Below are 18555 nucleotides of genomic sequence, written 5' to 3'. Positions count from 1 at the left end.
GGATTACATAAAGAAGTGCATGTAGTGTGGTTAGCAGAATAAGGACTCAAATGTTAGCTATTTTTATAACTATTATTAGTATCATTATTGTTATACAAACATTTTCCATCATGAGCTTAGTTATCTGTGAAAATGGATTTTTTATTTCCCCTAATCACTTTCTTTCCTGCTTTTTCTCCTCTTGGTTTTTCCCTGGTATTTTCTCACTTTCAAGTAAATTTAAACCTTAACATAATTTCAATGTCTTTTTTGAGAATTATTTATACAGCTTTAAAATTTTTTACTTGGGTTGCCTCGTTTTAGAAAAATGCAGGGGTAAGGAAAAAATAAAACACTTCTAAATCTGCCCACAAACAAATTAAAATGTATACAACAGCTCAACTTCAGAGGAAGCTTTTTCATTAGATGCATTATGAGTTTTTACAGCCTGTTGTGAGTATACAGACCAGATGATGCCTGGAGCACCTTGTCACGTAGGCTTATTCCAAAGTTCCAAGTCACCTGGGAGGCCTGGGCTTTGCATAGAAACCGTACGAGACCACCTAATTGAGTCTAACTTCCATTGCCACTAGTGGTCCTCGGGGGGCAGCTGTACCTTTCTACAGCTGGAAGATCCAGCAGGAAGCTGCAAGCCTGATATCTTCTGTGGGTAGAAATATCTCATTATTCCTGGAACAGCTGTCACACATGAGGTAAATGAGGTGAGTCAGCATGGCAAAATTGTGAAGCAGCATCTGGGCTCTTCACCCCCTGTTACTCTGGCTGAGTTGATGGTAGTTCATGCGGTTCTCAGGGGCGTGTTAAGCTCAAGAGCATTTGATTGCAGTAATTACCTGGGAACCATCTGACTAATCTGCACACCTAACATACAGTGTTGGAGACATTCTTTCTAGGGAGTGATAAATGGGTACTACTTAATTATTTGGAGAAAAGGTGGTATAGTTTCAATTTGGCCTGGTTCCCAGTCTGGATAACTATGAATGCCTTCCAAAACAGCATTAATAATAACATTCTATAGATAGCTAAACCTCATTCCTTTGATATTTCTTAGAAGCAGTATTTCTTGTGTATATTCTCAGGGGAGGGCTGGTATAGTATTCCTAATCTAGTTTTCCCATTAGGGAAAATGAGATTTATAAAAGCAATAGCAAATGCTCAAAGTCATACACTGGATATCAATGCTAGAGGCAAAAATTAAACCCAAGTGACTAGTTCCTTGGTAAACTAGATTGCATGAGAATGAATGGTGTAGGATATTGTATTTGAAAAGTTTTGTTTCCCCTAAAATGGGAGCGAAGAAGAATGTTGGATATTTATAAAAACCTAGCATGATCCTTTATATATAATGTTAAGTGAAAAAATGCTCATTTTCTTCTCCCTTTTTTTTCCCTCCTCTTCCTTGCTTTTTGCCTCTGAACTTCATCTCTGCAAAAAATTATTTTAAACTCGGCTGAATCCTCCAATGATTCTGTCTCTACAGGAATTAAACAAAACTTTTCTCTCTCCTGCCTCTTTTCTACTCCCTTTTTTCTCTGAACTCCATCCCCTACATATATTCTAGGTAACATGTTATATGAGAAAGAGTTAACCAATCAAAATCAGTCAATGGTGATTCAGTACAACAGATCCTAGAGAAAGAAGAGATGAGAGCTTCCTCTTTTTTACTTTTTTTTATTTGTTGGCTTTTGGAAACTTGAGAAAAGGGGGAAAAATCACTCCTGTGGGTTAGCGTTTGATTTTTCACAACTTCATGTTCCTCTCATTCTTGGCCAGCTGCACCACCTGCCGGTGCCTGACCTGACAGAGTTAAGGTTAGCTTGACAGGAAGTGCTGAAAGGTTGTCGACAGGAAAGTTCGATAGTAAAACACGCTGTGCTCACAGCCAGAGTTTTCTCACACACCTGTCCAATTAAGAATCTGGGCCCATCCTGAATAAATTATATTGCAGTTTTTACTCTGAAGTGAAAGGAGATGCTGTGTGCTCCTGATGAAGCCAGACTCCTCCTGGGACCATGGCAAATGCACCTGGCCCAATGTCCGAGCATGGAGTGGAGCTCATCTGTTACATCCAGGTGTGTTGCAAGCTTCATGGCTGCTACAGTACAGGCCACCTGGCAACTGCCTGTAAGTGGGCCAAACGCTCACTTCCTAATAGATATATGTGCTTGGAATTTGTCTTCAATGATCAGTTATCTGTATTCGTCTTCATGATGGCTGCAAGGTGTTTCCACTAAATAGTATGGGACCCTACACACTAGCCTGCTGGTTCAATTTTGAAGCTGTCTTCTTCAAGGGAAGGCACTTCCTGGAAGGGAGGTTCAATTTCAGTAAATTTAGGAATGCCAAAGTACATAAATTTTTTTAATGTTTTCTGGTCTGTGCTCACCGTCATGATCGTACTCCACATTAGCAACTATACCCTTCCTTTTTTCTGTCTTTCTACACACACACACACATGCACGCACACACACACACACACACACACACACACATCTTGCTACTAGCCATCAAGGAAGAGAGTACTATGTATATTCAATTGAGGGTTTTCCATAGTAAAGTTTGGTGTAGGGGAGGTCCCATAATGAATCCAAGTAGTGTTTATGATGAGGGTCCTGATGATGTTGGTTAGTGGGCTGACTGAAGAAGAACTCATCAGAAAGAAAAAAAGAAATATCAGGTATACAACTTTGGTCCAACAACAATATCTCAGGCCTCCAAGAGAAGCTAGAGTTTCTTAGCAAAATATACTATGTTAGTAAGATTTGCCCACTGATTTAAGTTTCATAAACATAGAAAAGCACAGCTATAAGTAAAAAACTATAAAAACTGGTTATCTTAACTCCATGTGAGAATTAATTAGACAGAATGGTATAGCTTTGATACCTGTTTAGTAGAGTAAAGCCCTCTTAGAAGAAAGGAATCTGTTTCCCTCTGTCAAAGGGTTTCAGCTTTCGAGCATCTAAAACTATGATTCCTGATCTTCCTTCCACCCACAGTGCATTAATAATCATGGCTCCAGAGGCAAAAATGGCAGAGCAATAAGTATTTGTGTGAGGACCTTGGAGGTAGATAGGGATGTGGGCAGCCCTGGAGTCATGTGGAAGGGGCCTTCCTGATGTGCATCTTCACATTGATACAGCAGTAGGATGATGAGACACCCCCTAAGAAGCCATAGAAACGGCAGAGTCCCCACCACGGAAAAAAATGGAGAGTGACATGGCAGGTGTCAACGGATATCATGAAAGAGACTGGGATTTCCAGATATGGTTATAAGTGTTGCTTCAATAGCAGGTGGGGCCCAAGTCATAAAAACACAGAATATTCCCTCTTTTTTTTATTCCCAAGTAGGTATGTCCTGAGAAACAATATTAGCCATGGAATAGTGAAATGTTAGGGCTCAAAATCACCTGAGAGAGTTCAAGAGAAATGTTGTGAACTGTTGAAAGTCAGGTGGCCCATGAGAGGTAACTTTGTGGGTAAAAGTTATTGTCTCTTAGTGAGTGAATCTTTTTATTACATTTATGCAGGATTTTTTTTTTTTAACCCTTTGGAGTATATCTGCCTATGAGCAGCGAGATAGTGCACTTTTTATGAGCATGGTTTCTGGTGACTGCCTAGGTTTAAATCCTGGCTCTGCTTCTTATTAGCTATTCTAGTTTACTAGCTTTGCACAAGATTTTTTTTATCCTCTCTATGCCTCAGTTTCTCTGGTATAATTAGAATGACATCAGAGAGTTTTCATGAGAATGAGGTAAGTTCTTATGAGTAAGTCCTTTAGGCGAAACTATATGAATAAATCTCTTATATGAAAAGATTGGATAGTTTTTGACTCAAAATCATCTTAGAAGCAATTGTGCAGTCATAGCAATTTTAACTCGATGAACAACAACAACAAAAAAAACAGGGAAATAGAGTTTGAATGACCTGGAAGGAAATAGTTACAAACATATACTATGCACACATATTTAAAGGTGACTGCCAGTTAAAAGTCAAGAATATCACTAAAGAAATAGTTAAAAATAAATCAGAGATGTATACAATCCACTGTTGATTTTAATTAACAATGTACCAAAGAATGGAGTACACTTCTAGAAGGTCAGAGAGAGTTGCTATCATTGTCTTAAATGTTTCCAAAATTATTTTATGAAGGAGGTGGAAACTTAAAATTATTGAATCATTGGGAGCCCAGGAAGAAATATAGAAACTTTTTAATTAACTACAAACCTTCATATTTATTGTTTCCATTATTTAAATCAACTTAGAAGGGCTGGCAATCACTGCTTCTTATCATAGAGTGTCTTTGGAAAGTCATGCAGCAGGGCATTGTCAAACAGATTCAGTTTTCCCTTGGAAGCTTTCATTTGTTTATTAATATAGAATATTTTATTGAACTCCTCCTATTTAATAACACACTGAACAAGGAGCTGGGGACATAAGGTCACAGTCAAGAGTGAGCAGCATTGAGGAAAAGAGGGATGCTACCAGACAACTACAGCACAGTTGGAAAATGCTCCCATAAAAAAAAAACATGGACTAACAATGCAGGTGTGTATGTATGTGTGTGGAGAGGATTGTTTAAAGGAAAGGAAGAGGAAAAGGAAAGAAAAAGGGATAGATTAGGCTATACAATCTCATCTGGGTTCTTTATGGGTGAGTAGGAGAGAGCCAGAGAGGAATGAAAGGACATTCCACACAAGAGAAGCCATATGAATTCAGGGAGGCAAAAGTAAGCCTGGATCCTTTGGAAAACTCTATGCAAATCACTATGACTAGACGCTGGGTAAGAAGAAGGTGGTGAGAGATAGGACTACAGAGGTAGGTGAGAGGAGGACATAAGGTCACGAGGGACGTTGTGTGTGCCAACTTAAGTAATTTGGACTTTACTCAGTGGAAACTAACTCAAGAAAATAAGGAATACTGGAAGCAGAAGCATTGGGTACTTAATTGTGACTGACGTTTTTTACCTCAGTGATGGGGAATATGCAACAGAGAAGGGTAGAGCCAGACTTCCTGGATTAAAGGCAGGCCCTGTGTTTAGCAGCTCTATGACCTCAGGCAGGCGATATAAGCTTTTGTGACTCAGTTTCCTCACCTGTAAATAGCACTTTGGCAGACAGCTGCTTAGAGGATTGCATGAGTCTGTACTTGTACAGCATTAAAAGCAAGGCATGGCATATAGTAAGTATTTAGTAAATGTGAGTGATTACTATTACTAAAGAGCTGTTCTGATTAGAGACTGTGGGACTCCATTTGAGTAAACTGGGAACTTTAGCAAAAGCTTTGGGGCAGAGATCGACTTTGTCCCTTAAGAATGAGGAAGAAACATCAGTAGCAGAAGCATCATCATCTACAACAAATAAACATCCTTTAAACACTTGTTACTCTACGTGCAAGACAAAGTTTAATGAAGAAATTTTGACTGTGTCAGATTGCTATGTGGATAATTACTGAAATAAAATAATCAGTTATTTCAGATTTCCTTAGATATCTGTATTTAAAGCTTTTAAAAAGTATGTAGTATTGGTTTTTGATACAAAATTCAAAATGTATGAAAGGTTATAAAGTTAAAAGAAAACCTTCCTTTTCCTCCTAGCCTCCCAGAGGCATCCTCTCTCCTTTAAGGTAACTAGTCTTTATTTTATTTTGTTTGGTTTGATTTGGTTTGGTGTTTTCTTTGTGTTACTCTCTCTCTCCTAGAAATGATATATCATTTTACACACACAGACAAAGCACAAATGAACACAAACACAAATTGATATTGATAGATAAAGATATGTTTTATATATGTTTTATATAAATGATACTGACATCTAACTATTTAAAAATGAAACGATATATTTTGGAGCTTTTTCAATAACTGTACACAGAACCATCTCATTTTTTAAAAAAACTACATACTGTTTTATTATATGGACATATAATAATTTATTAACTAGTCCTATATTGATGAAAGTTAGATTTTTTTCCAATAACATATTTTTTATATACAATTCTTTAATTTATATACTAATGCATACATTATTTCACACAAGAGAAATAGTATCTACAAGTGATATTTCTGAATCAAGATTATGTGAATTTTTAATAAGTATTGTAAGATTGTACTTATGAAGAACATTTGGGCTTTTTCTATTTCAAAAGTTCCAAGAAGTAAAACAAAACAAATGTCAACTATGTAATTAATATTTATTTTACATAACATTTAGGTTAAATGTAAGATAAATCACAGTTCTATTTTGTGTGTATTATATATATATTTGTCAGCTCCCCTTGTGCAAAAAGAAATGCCCATTTTCAAGACTTACAATACACTTTTACTATTTCAAATGAATATAGGCTTTTACAGTTGAATCTTTCCTTTTGTTATATAAGTTGGTCATTAATGCTTCATTTGGTGCTGCATTCTTGTTCTGAAATGCAGTCCTGAATCTCAACACTACATTTCTAAAACACAAATTTGATCATTCCAACTCTGTTCTTAAAGTCCTTCAGTGGCTTTTCATAGCCTCAAAAACCTACTAGGTAAAGAAAAAAAAAAACTAGGTAGGCTCTTTGTACAATGTCAAGTAACTCCATTCACATTATATTCTATGTGGACAGTCACACATGCCACAATGAGAATGATGCCTCTGGAATTAGGCAGCAGAGAAACTCCGACAATAAGAGCTCAGACCTTCTCCATGCCAAAGGGTCCATTGCTCTATTCTAAGGGAGAATTCCCACAAGCATGACTTTGGAGAGAAAAACACATGAACTCTGAAATAAGGCAGACCTATACTTGACTCTCTACTCTGTATTTTAAATGTCACTGAACTCTCTTTTCCACTTGTATAAAATGGTGAAAATAATAATAGTATATAACTCTAAGAGAGTTTGTAATGAGTATATCAGGAAATCTCTATAGATACATATTCCATAATTATTATCTTTTCACTTTTCAGCTTTTCCAGTCACAAGACATATACTGTAATGTCAGAAATTGACTTTACAGTTTCATAGCTTAGATGAGAAATCTACAGTCTATACTCTGTAGAACAAATACTGCCCACTGCCTATTTTGGAATGACCCATGACTGTGAGCTGAGAACTGTTTCATATTTTTAAATATTTTTAAAAGTCAAAAGAAAATAATATTTTATGACACGTGATAATTACATGAAGTTCAAATTTTAGAATTTATAAATAAAGTAAGAGAATGCACTTATGTTCTTGCACTTACATGTAGTCTTTGACTACTTTCCTGCTACCACGGTAGGTTGAGTTCTTGTAACATAGACATTGCTACAAGCTGTTACAGCAGAGACTGAAAAGCCTAAAATATTTACCATCTGGCCCTTTACAGAAAAAATGTTCACTGACCCTTGAACTAGTCAATGTTATTATAATATGTGTATATACATATATGTACACATGTTTATATGTGTACCTATGTATTTCCATCTTTAGTGGTGATATGAGATAGGTGAATTGGCTAAACTATTTTAGACATGCTCCATCCTTGTAAATGAGATTTTAGGGTATGGAGTGACCTATCACCTGCACTATTATGAGACACCTGAGACTTGTTCATTAAGTGGTCCTGTGTCCAGCCATTCCATTGGTGTATTTCTGTTTGTCTTATAATAACAATAATTATAACAGAATCTTGCCTTTGGGAAGTTATCACCACTGCCTTTAATAAAACTTTTATACCAGTGTAGTCAGATCACCCTCAAATATCAGAGAGTCAGAAATTCACTGAGCTTTCATTTTTGTAACCGGTTGCATGTACTGTTTTGTGCTTCCTTACTAATGGATATTGCTTAATTAATGTCTGTATGAATGACGGAAGTTGATCTAAAACTTTACTTATTTTAAGTTGGTAATCAGTTATAAATGAATAGGAAACTCTCACTCACTTAAAACTCCAGGCATGCCTTAGAGATATGTGTGGTTGGTTTCAGACTACAGCAACAAAGCAAATATTACAATAAAGCAAATTGCACAAACTTTTTGGATTTTCCAGTACACATAAAAGTTATGCTTAACTATACTGTAGTCTGTTAGCTGTGCAATAGCATTATGTATAAAAAAACAATGTACATACCTTAATTTAAGAATATGTTATTGCTAAAAAATGCTAACCATCATCTGAGACTTTAGCAAGTCATAATCTTTTTGCTGGTGGAGAGTCTTGCGTTGATGTCGAACGCTGGTGACTGATCAGAGTAGTAGTGGCTGAGGGCTGGGGATGGGAATTTAATAGTGGCAATTTCTTAAATATAAGACAAGAATAAACTTTGCTGACTCAGTAAATAACAACTAACTCTTCCTTTCATGAACAATTTCTCCGTAGCATGTGATGGTTTTGATAAAATTTTACTCACAGTAAAACTTCTGTCAGAATTAGAATCAGTCCTCTCAAACCCTGCTGCTGCTTTATCAACTAAGATTATGAAATGTTCTAAATCCTTTGTTTTTATTTCAACAGTCTACACAGCAGCTTCACCAGGAGTAGATTTCATCTAAAAAAAAAAAAAAAACCAAAACATTTCTTTTACTCATTTATAAGAAGCACTCCCCTCCATTTATTAAAGTCTTATCATGAAATTGCAGCAATTCAGTCACATCTTTGGGCTCCACCTCTAATTCTAATTTTCCTGCTATTGCCACCATACTTTCTGTTACTTCCTCTACCAATGTACAGAAACCTGCAAAGTCATCCAGGAGGGTTAGAATCAACTTCTTCCAAACTCTTGTTAATGTTGATGTTTTGACCTCTTCTCGTGAATCACAACAGTTTTTAATGGCGTCTAGAATGGTGAATCCCTTCCAGAGATTTTTCAATTTTCTTTGCCTATATTTACCAGAAGAATCACTATCTATAGCAGCTATAGTTTTACAAAATGTAGTTCTTAAATAATAATATTTAAAAGTCAAAATGGGTCCTCGATTCATGGGCTGCAGAATGGATGTTGTGTTAACAGGCATGAAAACAACATTAATTTCACTGTACATCTCCATCAGAGCTCTTGGGTGTCAAGTGCTTTGTCAATGAGTAGTAGTATTTTGAAAGGAATCTTTGTTCTGAGCAGTAGGTCTCAGCAGTGGGCTTAAAGTATTCAGTCAACCATGTTGTAAGCAAACATGCTGACATTCAGGTTTTGTTATTCTATTTATAGATCACAGGCAGAGTAGACTTAGCATAATTCTCAAAGGCCCTAGAATATTCAAAATTGTAAATGAGCACTGGCATCAACTTTAAGTCACCAGCTACATTAGCCCCTAACAGGAGAGTCAGCCTGTCCTTTGGAGCTTTGAAGCCAGGCATTGACTTCCCCTCTCTAGCTATAAAAGTCTTTGATGGCATCTTCTTCCAATATTTAATCTACATTAAAAATCTGTTTTGTAGTGTAGCCACCTTCATTAAATACTTTAGTTAGATCTTCTGGAAAACTTGCTGCAGCTTCTACATCAGCACTTTGTGTTTCACCTTATACTTTGATGTTATAGAAACCTCTTCCTTCCTTAAACCTCATGAACCAACCCATGCTAGCTTCAAAATTTCTTCTGCAGCTTTCTAACTTTTCTCAGCCATCATAGAATTGAAGAGTATTAAGGCTTTACTCTAAATTAGGTTTTGGCATAAGGGAATGTTGTGGCTGGTTTGATCTTCTGTCAAGACCACTAAAACTTTTTCCATATCAACAATAAGGCTGTTTCAGTTTCTTATTACTTGTGTTTTTACTAGAGTAGCACTTTTGATTTCTTTCAAGAACTATTCCTTTGCATTCACAACTTAAGATAACTCTTTGGGACAAGAGGCCTCGCTTTCAGTCTATCTCAGCTTCTTCTATAAGCTTAATCATCTTAAGCTAAAAATGAGAGAGATGCAACTCTTCCTTTCACTTGAACACTTAGAGGCCATTGTAAGGTTATTAATTGGCCTAATTTCAATATTGTTATATCTCAGAGAATAAGGAAGCTCAAGGAGAGTGAGTGAGATGAGGAAATGGTTGGTTGGTGGAATAGTCAGAACACACAATATTTATTAAGTTTGCTGTCTTACACGGGCATGGTTTGTGGCACTCTAAAACAATCATAATAATATCACGGATCTCTGACCACAGATCACCAAAACGAATAGAATAATAATAAATAAAAGTTTGAAATATTGAGAGAATTTCCAAAATGTAATGCAGAGACACAAAAGCAAGCAAATGCTGTTGGAAAAATTGCACCAGTAGACTTCCTCAACTCAGGGTTCTCACAAACCTTCAATTTGTCAAAAAATGCAGTATCTGCAATGAGCAAAGAAACTAGGAATGCCTGTATTTTCTTTTCCAAAAAGAATCAAAGAGTTGTACGTAATATAATAGACTGGGAAACCAGAAAATTCATAAACCAACTTGAGAGTTTGTTGACAGATGTTTCAACATAACTAGTAAACCATAAAATAATTATTGACTATTTGTGCAATCTTTTTTTAAAAAGAATCTTCAAAGAGTTTTTTTTTTCATTTAAGAAATGTAAAATGTCATTGAACTACACTTATTTTTAGCTTTCTGGTTCTAAATATAGAGAAGACTGGAAAACATATGGGTACAGATTTAGTGAAGGACCTTCAATAGGAATTTTAAATGATTAAAAGCAGAACATAAAAAGCAGTAAAAGACAGAACCTCTTGTGGGTATTATTTCCATAGAGAGGAGAAAACGTGTTGGCTGACCAGCCCATTCTTTCAGTTTCTTCTTCTTGTTCTCCATTGCTTGTACCTTTCATTGCGTTTATAAGAGTCACACAAATAATTATTTTGTTGGTCTTCAAATGTAGAAAACACTCTCTTTTTTAGAGTGGTTTGCTGAAATATGGCTATTGTGTATAAATTTGTTTGATCAATCCATTTGAATCCTGAAAATTAGCTCTTTTATGTTTAGGTCTTCATTCAACCCCCAAGCATTTATTTACTGCTCACGAGGTGCTGAGAAATTTGCTAAAAAAGAAAAACACACCAAAATTTTACATTTTTATAAGGCTTTGTAGCTTACAAAGGTATCTCGTAGCACACTACCACTAATTTGTTTTCATATAGTTCCAATTTCCCCAGCCACTCTGCAACTTGAGAGTGGGGCATAAACAACAGAAATAACTCAAACTCTAATGGTGGGGGCTCTTTGCCCCCACTTATATAGTCAAGAGCATCAACATTCTCCCTCACTCTCTACACTAATCATATCTGGGAGTATCCAAGGGTGTCATGTATGTAATGGTGAAAACAAATTGGGCTATGTAATCCTCTCACTTTCACTGGGGTACAATGTCCATTACGTCACGGGAGTGAGTTGCTCTTCCACTGATCCTGGCACCCTGCCTCTTGAGATGCAAGTTCTCTGGAACACACTGTCTTGATGTTCCTTCCCACAGAAACCTAAGTGGTACTTCAGAATCTCTTTCCATCTTTCTATCATGATTACTTCAAAGCAATATGCTATTTTCCTTGCAGAAATAGAGGCCTGGCTCATCTGCTCCACTTTCTTTCCTACTTCTTCCCCTGGACACTAGGCTATCTGTCCTGCATCTCACAGAGCCTTCCGCCAGCTATACCTGCAGTACCTCTCTCCAGGAGAGCTCTGTCAATCTTCATGATGGAAAACCAGATTTGGAGATAAGATTCCAGCCTATCTTCTTCATGCCTAACTCTCTCAAGTTTTGCTTACTCTTAGGTGCTTATACATGAATGCTGACACCCTTCCTTACCTTACAAACTAAGGTGGGCAAATGGAACCCTGGGGTCTACTGAGACATAAACTTCATTCACAATAACCTTTAAAAGTAGACATAATAAACACATTCACACAGCATAGTAACCTGAGTGACCAACATGTTTTTGATCCCACAATTAGTAAGAAGCAAAGTAGGCATTGGAGTCCAAGTTTTTTACCTATGAACACTTCTTTTCTTAGCTCTAACTCTCAATCTTAAAGTGATTGTAAGTAAAAGACTTTGTTGTCTGGCTTTTCATCTCTTAGCCAAATTTGAAAAGGATGATAAACATGTGTTCTTGGCTGTCCCTTTTTTTTTTCCAAAAAGAAGATTCTGCAGACTAACACTGAATATAAATCAAAAATAGGAGAAAAAAATCAGTTTGATCATGAGCTAAAATTATATCCCTTTATCCCTATTTTCCTTATAAACAATGACTGTGGAAGCATATAATTGGGAAGAAAGGCTATTTTGCCCCTGATCTTCCACCTGAAGCTCAAAGAAGAATAAAAGCTTCCTGCTCCGAAAAGGATTTAGTGAGGTCAAAAGGACCAGTTGCCTGGATCTTGCATTAATGAATGGATATTAGTTGTCTAAGGTTGCATTGGGACTTCCTGAAATATTCAGATATTCAGAACAGCTCTTCACTTGAATCCTAACCATAAATATTGCCTTATACCTTTAAGCACCAAAAATTCTTTTAAAAAGAAAGATTATGTGTGTCGTGTGTGTGTGTGCGTGTGTGTGTGTGTGTGTGTGTGTGTTTGTGTAATCAGCTTAGGAGAAAAAGAATATAATACATAGTAAGCAGGGCATGTTGTTTTCCAAGTTTAAACAAAAGAAAATATCACCACAAAACTGACAGAGCAAAAGTAAGCAGCAAAATGAACACGATCAATTTTTGTTTATTTGCTTTGGTCAAAGTTACAATACGCAAGGATTATTAAGCTTCTTTTGTGCCATGAACCCCTTCAGAAATCTGACAGCATTTGAATCACTTCTGGGAATACTATTTTTCAAATCATACATAAAATACATAGGATCACAAAGTAAACTATATCTAAATATAAGTATCAAACTATTTTTAAAGGAATCGTACTGTTAAATGTGTGCTTTTTATTAACACTTCAAAAAACAGAATCAAAAGTGACAAAGTAGTGATGTGAAAATATCCATAATGAAGTCATAAGTACTGCTAATATTATTATAGTTTGTTGCCTTCATTAATAATGGAAAGAAATGTTTGATTTCAGCTAGAGTTTAGTGAAAATAAAGATTCTATTTTTTCTCCATCCAAGTTCTGAAAGCCCCTGGATATTATCCTTGGATCTTTTGGGGAGTTCATTGACTCTCAGTTAAGAAATCTTGCTATATGGTGAAAATTGGCAAGTTGTAGATTGAAGATGGTAGCTTGGGTTAAGTGTTTCTCAGCTTTTCTGCCCAGAGAAATTAAATGCAGTTAAGTGTTCAGTGGGTGTTCTTCTCTTTTGGGCTGCTGTTTTTCCATCAGGATTCAGGTCACATCATCGTCTTCTGTGTCTCTTTAGTCCTGATGTCTAAACCTCACTCCTGACATAAACAAAAGTGTCCCCGGCTTACCTGAGACATGATTGGCATCTTGAAAAAATCCTCAGCAACGATCAGTGTACAAGTTAGGAGCCTTTAAGAGTGTGGAAGTTTCCCTTGAGCTGCTCCTTTCTGAACTTGAACCAGGATTTGTTGATATTCTCTGCAGATGGCCTCTGGGAGAACAAAATGACTACACACAAAAGTGGTGTAGGAGAGTTACTGAGAAACAGGGAGATTTCATCAGGCCATGGATCATAGTAATAGAGTGGAGTAGTTGTGCCTAATACACTCAGCACTGAATGAGAGTGTGGTGAGAAGCAAGCTACCACAATCACTGAGCAACATAAATGCAGATTTCACAGATTGATAACTAGAAGCCCAGCCAATCATGCCAAGAATTAAGATGGAAAAACTAGATCTGTAGTGTTAAGAAAAAGTTTCTAAGACTTATAAACAAGGCCATGAGGAAGTCTGCCTGTTTTTCAGTGTCAAGCCAGAGCATTATTTAAAAGGCACCCTCCCCAAAAGTATTTAATTTTCTAGGAGAGTATAGCATTGACTTTACTATTTACCATTAATTAAGTACTCAGACTCTACAAAGTGTTAACTTGCAGATTTGTATCTCATAGAGCTGCAAATGATTTACATTCCATAGAAAAAGATAACCACTAAAGCTATGGTTTTATTGCCCCAAAGGGCATTAAACAGTTTTGTTTCTAATCTTATTCTAACATTCCTCTTTTATATTTAATTGCCTATAAATATCCAGTTGCTCAGCTTTCCCATCTTATTAGTTTTCTCATCAATTGAGTTGAATACGATCTTTGACATGCACTAATTGTGTTCGTATGAACCATGTTTCTAACTTTTGGAAATAATATTTTGATATTCATTAGAACTAATTCTTTCTGAAGAGACAGCCAGAGTTATCCCCAGTGTCCACCAGAGTCACAAAAACTTTTATTCCAAGAAATGAGGACTTTGTATATGACACTTCGTATATTCTGAGTCATTCTTGAGTTGAAGGACCTAAAATGTTTCAGACTGAAGGAGTTTAAGGGAACCCATCATTTCAGTAACATGACACCAGAGATTTAAGGGAACCTATCATTTCAGTAACATGACACCAGAGATTCTCGATCTTTAGAGTACATCATGATCATCAGCAGGGCTTGTTAAAATACAGATATTTGGGACCCATGCCCAGAATTTCTGGGTCAGTAGGTCTAGGGTCCAGCCTGAGAATTTGCATTTCTTACAAGTTCTCAGATGTTGCTAATTCTTCACTTCTGAGAGACTGCTTTGGCAGAGGCAAGGAGACGGAGTCAGCTGGGGCTCAGGCCCTCACTTCAGAAGAGTTCTGCCCTAACAGAACTAAGAAAGAGGCTCAGAGCTTGGTAAGTTAGTCTCTCTAACACTAATTTTTTTTCTCCCAGTACCTTTGTCTATTTTAGTTAGATGCTAGGCATATTCTTTTGCTTTGTGTTCTGGTGTTATTCCTCTCCTCTACTTTTCTTCTTTCTTTCTTTGGACAAGGGGCGAATGCAAATGTAGCTTTGTGCTCTCTCAGGACTAGGCCCTCTTCCGGCAGCAATGGTGCACAGATTTCTAACATCTCTACCAGTGGCAGCTAAGTAATTATGGTGTCGTGGCAGCTGTACCCATTTGCCTGATGGATCTGTGCTGTCAGTGCTGCAGGCGATCTCCTCTTTAGCATCATTCAGATAGATGGAAAGTTTCTCCCCAAACTGTACATCTCTCCATCAGGCTCATGTCATTTGCATTTCAACTAGCCAGGGTCAGGCTGAGGGGAGCAAAAGCTGTGAGAAGGAGCCTTTTTATTTCTCTCCCTTAAAGACTACATTATTTCTATTTATCATTTTTGTATTTTCCCATATATTCTCTTTTATTAACATTTTCATTAAGACTACCAGTTAAAAATATCATTGATTAAGCATTACTCTGAAGAGATCTCCATGTTAGATTCTCATGTTAATTTATGAACCCTGACTTTCAGGGATTCATAATCTTTTTATTTCTTTTTTGTTTTCTTTTTTTGTTTCCTTCCTTCCTTCCTTCCTTCCTTCCTTCCTTCTTTCCTTCCTTTCTTCCTTCCTTCCTTCCTTCCTTCCTTCCTTCTTTCTTTCTTTCTTTCTTTCTTTCTTTCTTTCTTTCTTTCTTTCTTTCTTTCTTTCTTTCTTTCTTTCTTTCTTTCTTTCTTTCCTTCTACCTGCCTTTCTTCCTTCCTTCCTTTCTTTTTTTTTCTTTTTTCTTTTTTGATGTTAAACTACTCTACGATAGAGCCAATGTGAAACTATCCCCAAACCACATGTCACGCTGCTCACCTTGCCCCTTTGTCAGCTCGTGTCTCTGAAGGGCCCGGGACATTTTTATTCCCCACTATTTCTTGTTTTTGTCTCTGTCTTCTGTGGCTGGATTAAGAAAAAGAACTGTACCTCATGTAACTAGGAGAGGCCTACTGCCTGAATCCATCTGGTAACTGTTTCCTTTGAGACTGAAGATTTTTCTGCTTCTTCTCATCTTGCTTTCTAGTTCACTTTCTCAATTTCTTTCTTCTAAGCATGTCCTATTGTCTTATCTTGATTTTAAAGCATCATAAGAACAGGATTTTGCAACGTCTTTTGAGCCAAACTGGCCTGGGTTTTAATTCTAGCTCTACTCACAATTAATTCTGTCCTGGGAGATATTACTTTCTTTCATTCTTTTTCATTTTTGTGATGAGACTAACGATACCTATTGTGGAAGGGTATTGTGAGTATCAACTCAGCCATAAGCCATGTAGGACTTAGTATGCCTAGCAAACCAGTATTCTTTAACTGGTAGCTACTACTGCTGTTATTATTGTTGTTGTGCTTGCTGTTGTTGTTGTTATTATTACTTATCAAATTGACGCACAAGACTAGGCAGAGAGCATAAATGGGTTCAAATGGCAAACAGAGAACTGTTATTAATAATGAGATGCATGCCTATATTTAAGCTTTGGTAAGATTACCTACTTAGGTCATCTGCAGAAACTGTCCTTGGACTAGGCAGGAAACACTGAGATAATAACTATTATCTTATAAATAGATCATAAAGACCTAGATAGATACATTCCTGGTAGCTTTAGAAAGTATGGAGCAGATGTCTCATTGTTATTGTGGGTTTTTGTTTCTGTTTTGTTTTCTGCCTCCCAATATCCAGGTTATGTTTAAACAGTTGAAAAAAAGAAAACACTTGCTATTTTGCAGGTTTTGATTTTCAAGAATGTTTACCACTTCAGTTCAACCAGAGACAAAAATCCTTTTCAATTTCCCCAGTCTCCAATTATTCATGAAAAATATCACTGAGAAACAAAGGCTTTTCTTTAGGACAAAAAATAAACGGGTGTTTTTCAACTTCAGCAATATCAAACGATTTTTCACATTGAATGGTGATAACTTCAAAAGAAAAGGCTGTGATTCTATCATTTTGCTAGGGAAATCCTTCTTTTCCTGGTGTGCTCTTGTGTTAATAATTTAAAAGTCAGCAATTTCCAAACCAAATTATTCTTTGCTTACGAGAACTGCCACCAGGTATCTCTGTGTTGAGATGCTGCCCCAAATCCCGAAGGTTAAAACATGACACAAATTAATTAATATACACATTTTAATGGGAGTCAAAAAACAAATTTAAAGAACAATGCAGTGGATCCTCTTTTTAGCATTAGTGTTTTGGTTTATTGTTCATGGAAAAACAAGGAATTGTAATTTTTAGAAAGATGTATTTTGGTTAAAAATCAGTGAAAAAAAAAAAAGAATAATTTGGTCACACTTATTCACCTCTTATTGAGTGTCCCAAGAAAAATATGCACATGTCAAGAGACACAGTAATGTATATATTATACCAATATCAACCATGTTTTAGTATTGAGGGTAAGCATAGTAAATATTCATGTTCTTAAGATTTTCACACTGGCATTAGTTAATGCCTGTCCACTCAACTAGTTAGATGCATATTAATAAGTGGCAGAAGACTTAGTCAAGACCAGCTTAAGAGCACTGGCTCTGCACATACTCAGCATTATGATTAGTTCTCTGGGGATTGCAGGTATAAGACATGGGTCACTTCCCTATACAGAGGGATTAGGTATAATTGGGGAGACAAGAGATAGACATACATTCAACTGACTAAAGGTTAAATAGCAGAATAAACAGATGCAAGACAGAAAGAAGCCATGAGGTAGAATACACTCAAATTCAAATCAGCCACTTTGATATCACTATTGGTCAGACAAGAGAGAGAGCACTGTAGGGTGAGGTCTCTTTGAGACCACTTCCAGAAGGAAGTAGCAGCTGAATCAACAGTGTCTTACTACATTTTCATTCACTTTACTTAAGTTAGAGAAAGAGTTAGATCAGGTCCAGAAAAACTTTTGTCTTTTATCACAAAGTAATATTTATGAAAAAACTACAATTTATATTTAATGTTAATCAAAAAAGAACTATCATTACCTAAATAAAATGCTTGGAAGAAATGGATATCTTTTAAAATAGTAACACTGATTCACAAATACTGAAAAATAATTTATGGAACCTCAAAGCATTAAACCTAGAAAGAAATTAAGAGCATAAGTAATTCAACACTTTCCTTTTACAGACAAAAGGTGGGGCTCAGAAATTTGAAGTGACTTACTCAATGACTAAAGGACACATAATTCACTAGTGACACAGTAGAGCTAGAACCCAGATATTCTGTGGCTGAATTGAGTCCACTTTTTGTTATAGGATGTTATCTCTCTCCCTTTGGTTTTGCAAAGCGAAATTTAAAAATAAAAGTGTATAGTGCTTAAAGCTTAAAAGTATCAGTTTGTCTGGGTTGGAGCCAATAGCTCAGAGAAGTTAAATTTTTTCAATCAAGAGTAATAGTTAAGTCATCAAGAACACATTTTTTCAGGTTTTTTAGGGCTTTGTCCTTCTTGTTTTTTCAGTTCTTAACCAGGATAATAAGTGAAGCTCAAATAGAAAATAACTAATTTTTCAGTTCCTAAGAGTAAGACGTATTAATTTTGAAATTAGAAAACTTTGGTTGGGACCTATTTTGAGTCCTTACTGGCAGAGCCCCCAAAACCTTTATTCATCTGTGAATTATAGTACTCAATCAAAGAACAAATGTATTAGTGAATGTAGCAGTTCTTTCTACACACAGGAGGTCAACACAGAGGTAAGTTAATATTTTTATATTTGACAAGGCAGGGAAAACCAG

Source organism: Pteropus alecto, unplaced genomic scaffold (genome assembly GCF_000325575.1).
Source record: "Pteropus alecto unplaced genomic scaffold, ASM32557v1 scaffold135, whole genome shotgun sequence".
Classification (NCBI taxonomy): Eukaryota; Metazoa; Chordata; class Mammalia; order Chiroptera; family Pteropodidae; genus Pteropus; species Pteropus alecto.
The sequence above is the reverse complement of the archived record's forward strand: the minus strand, read 5'-3'. Positions refer to the sequence as shown.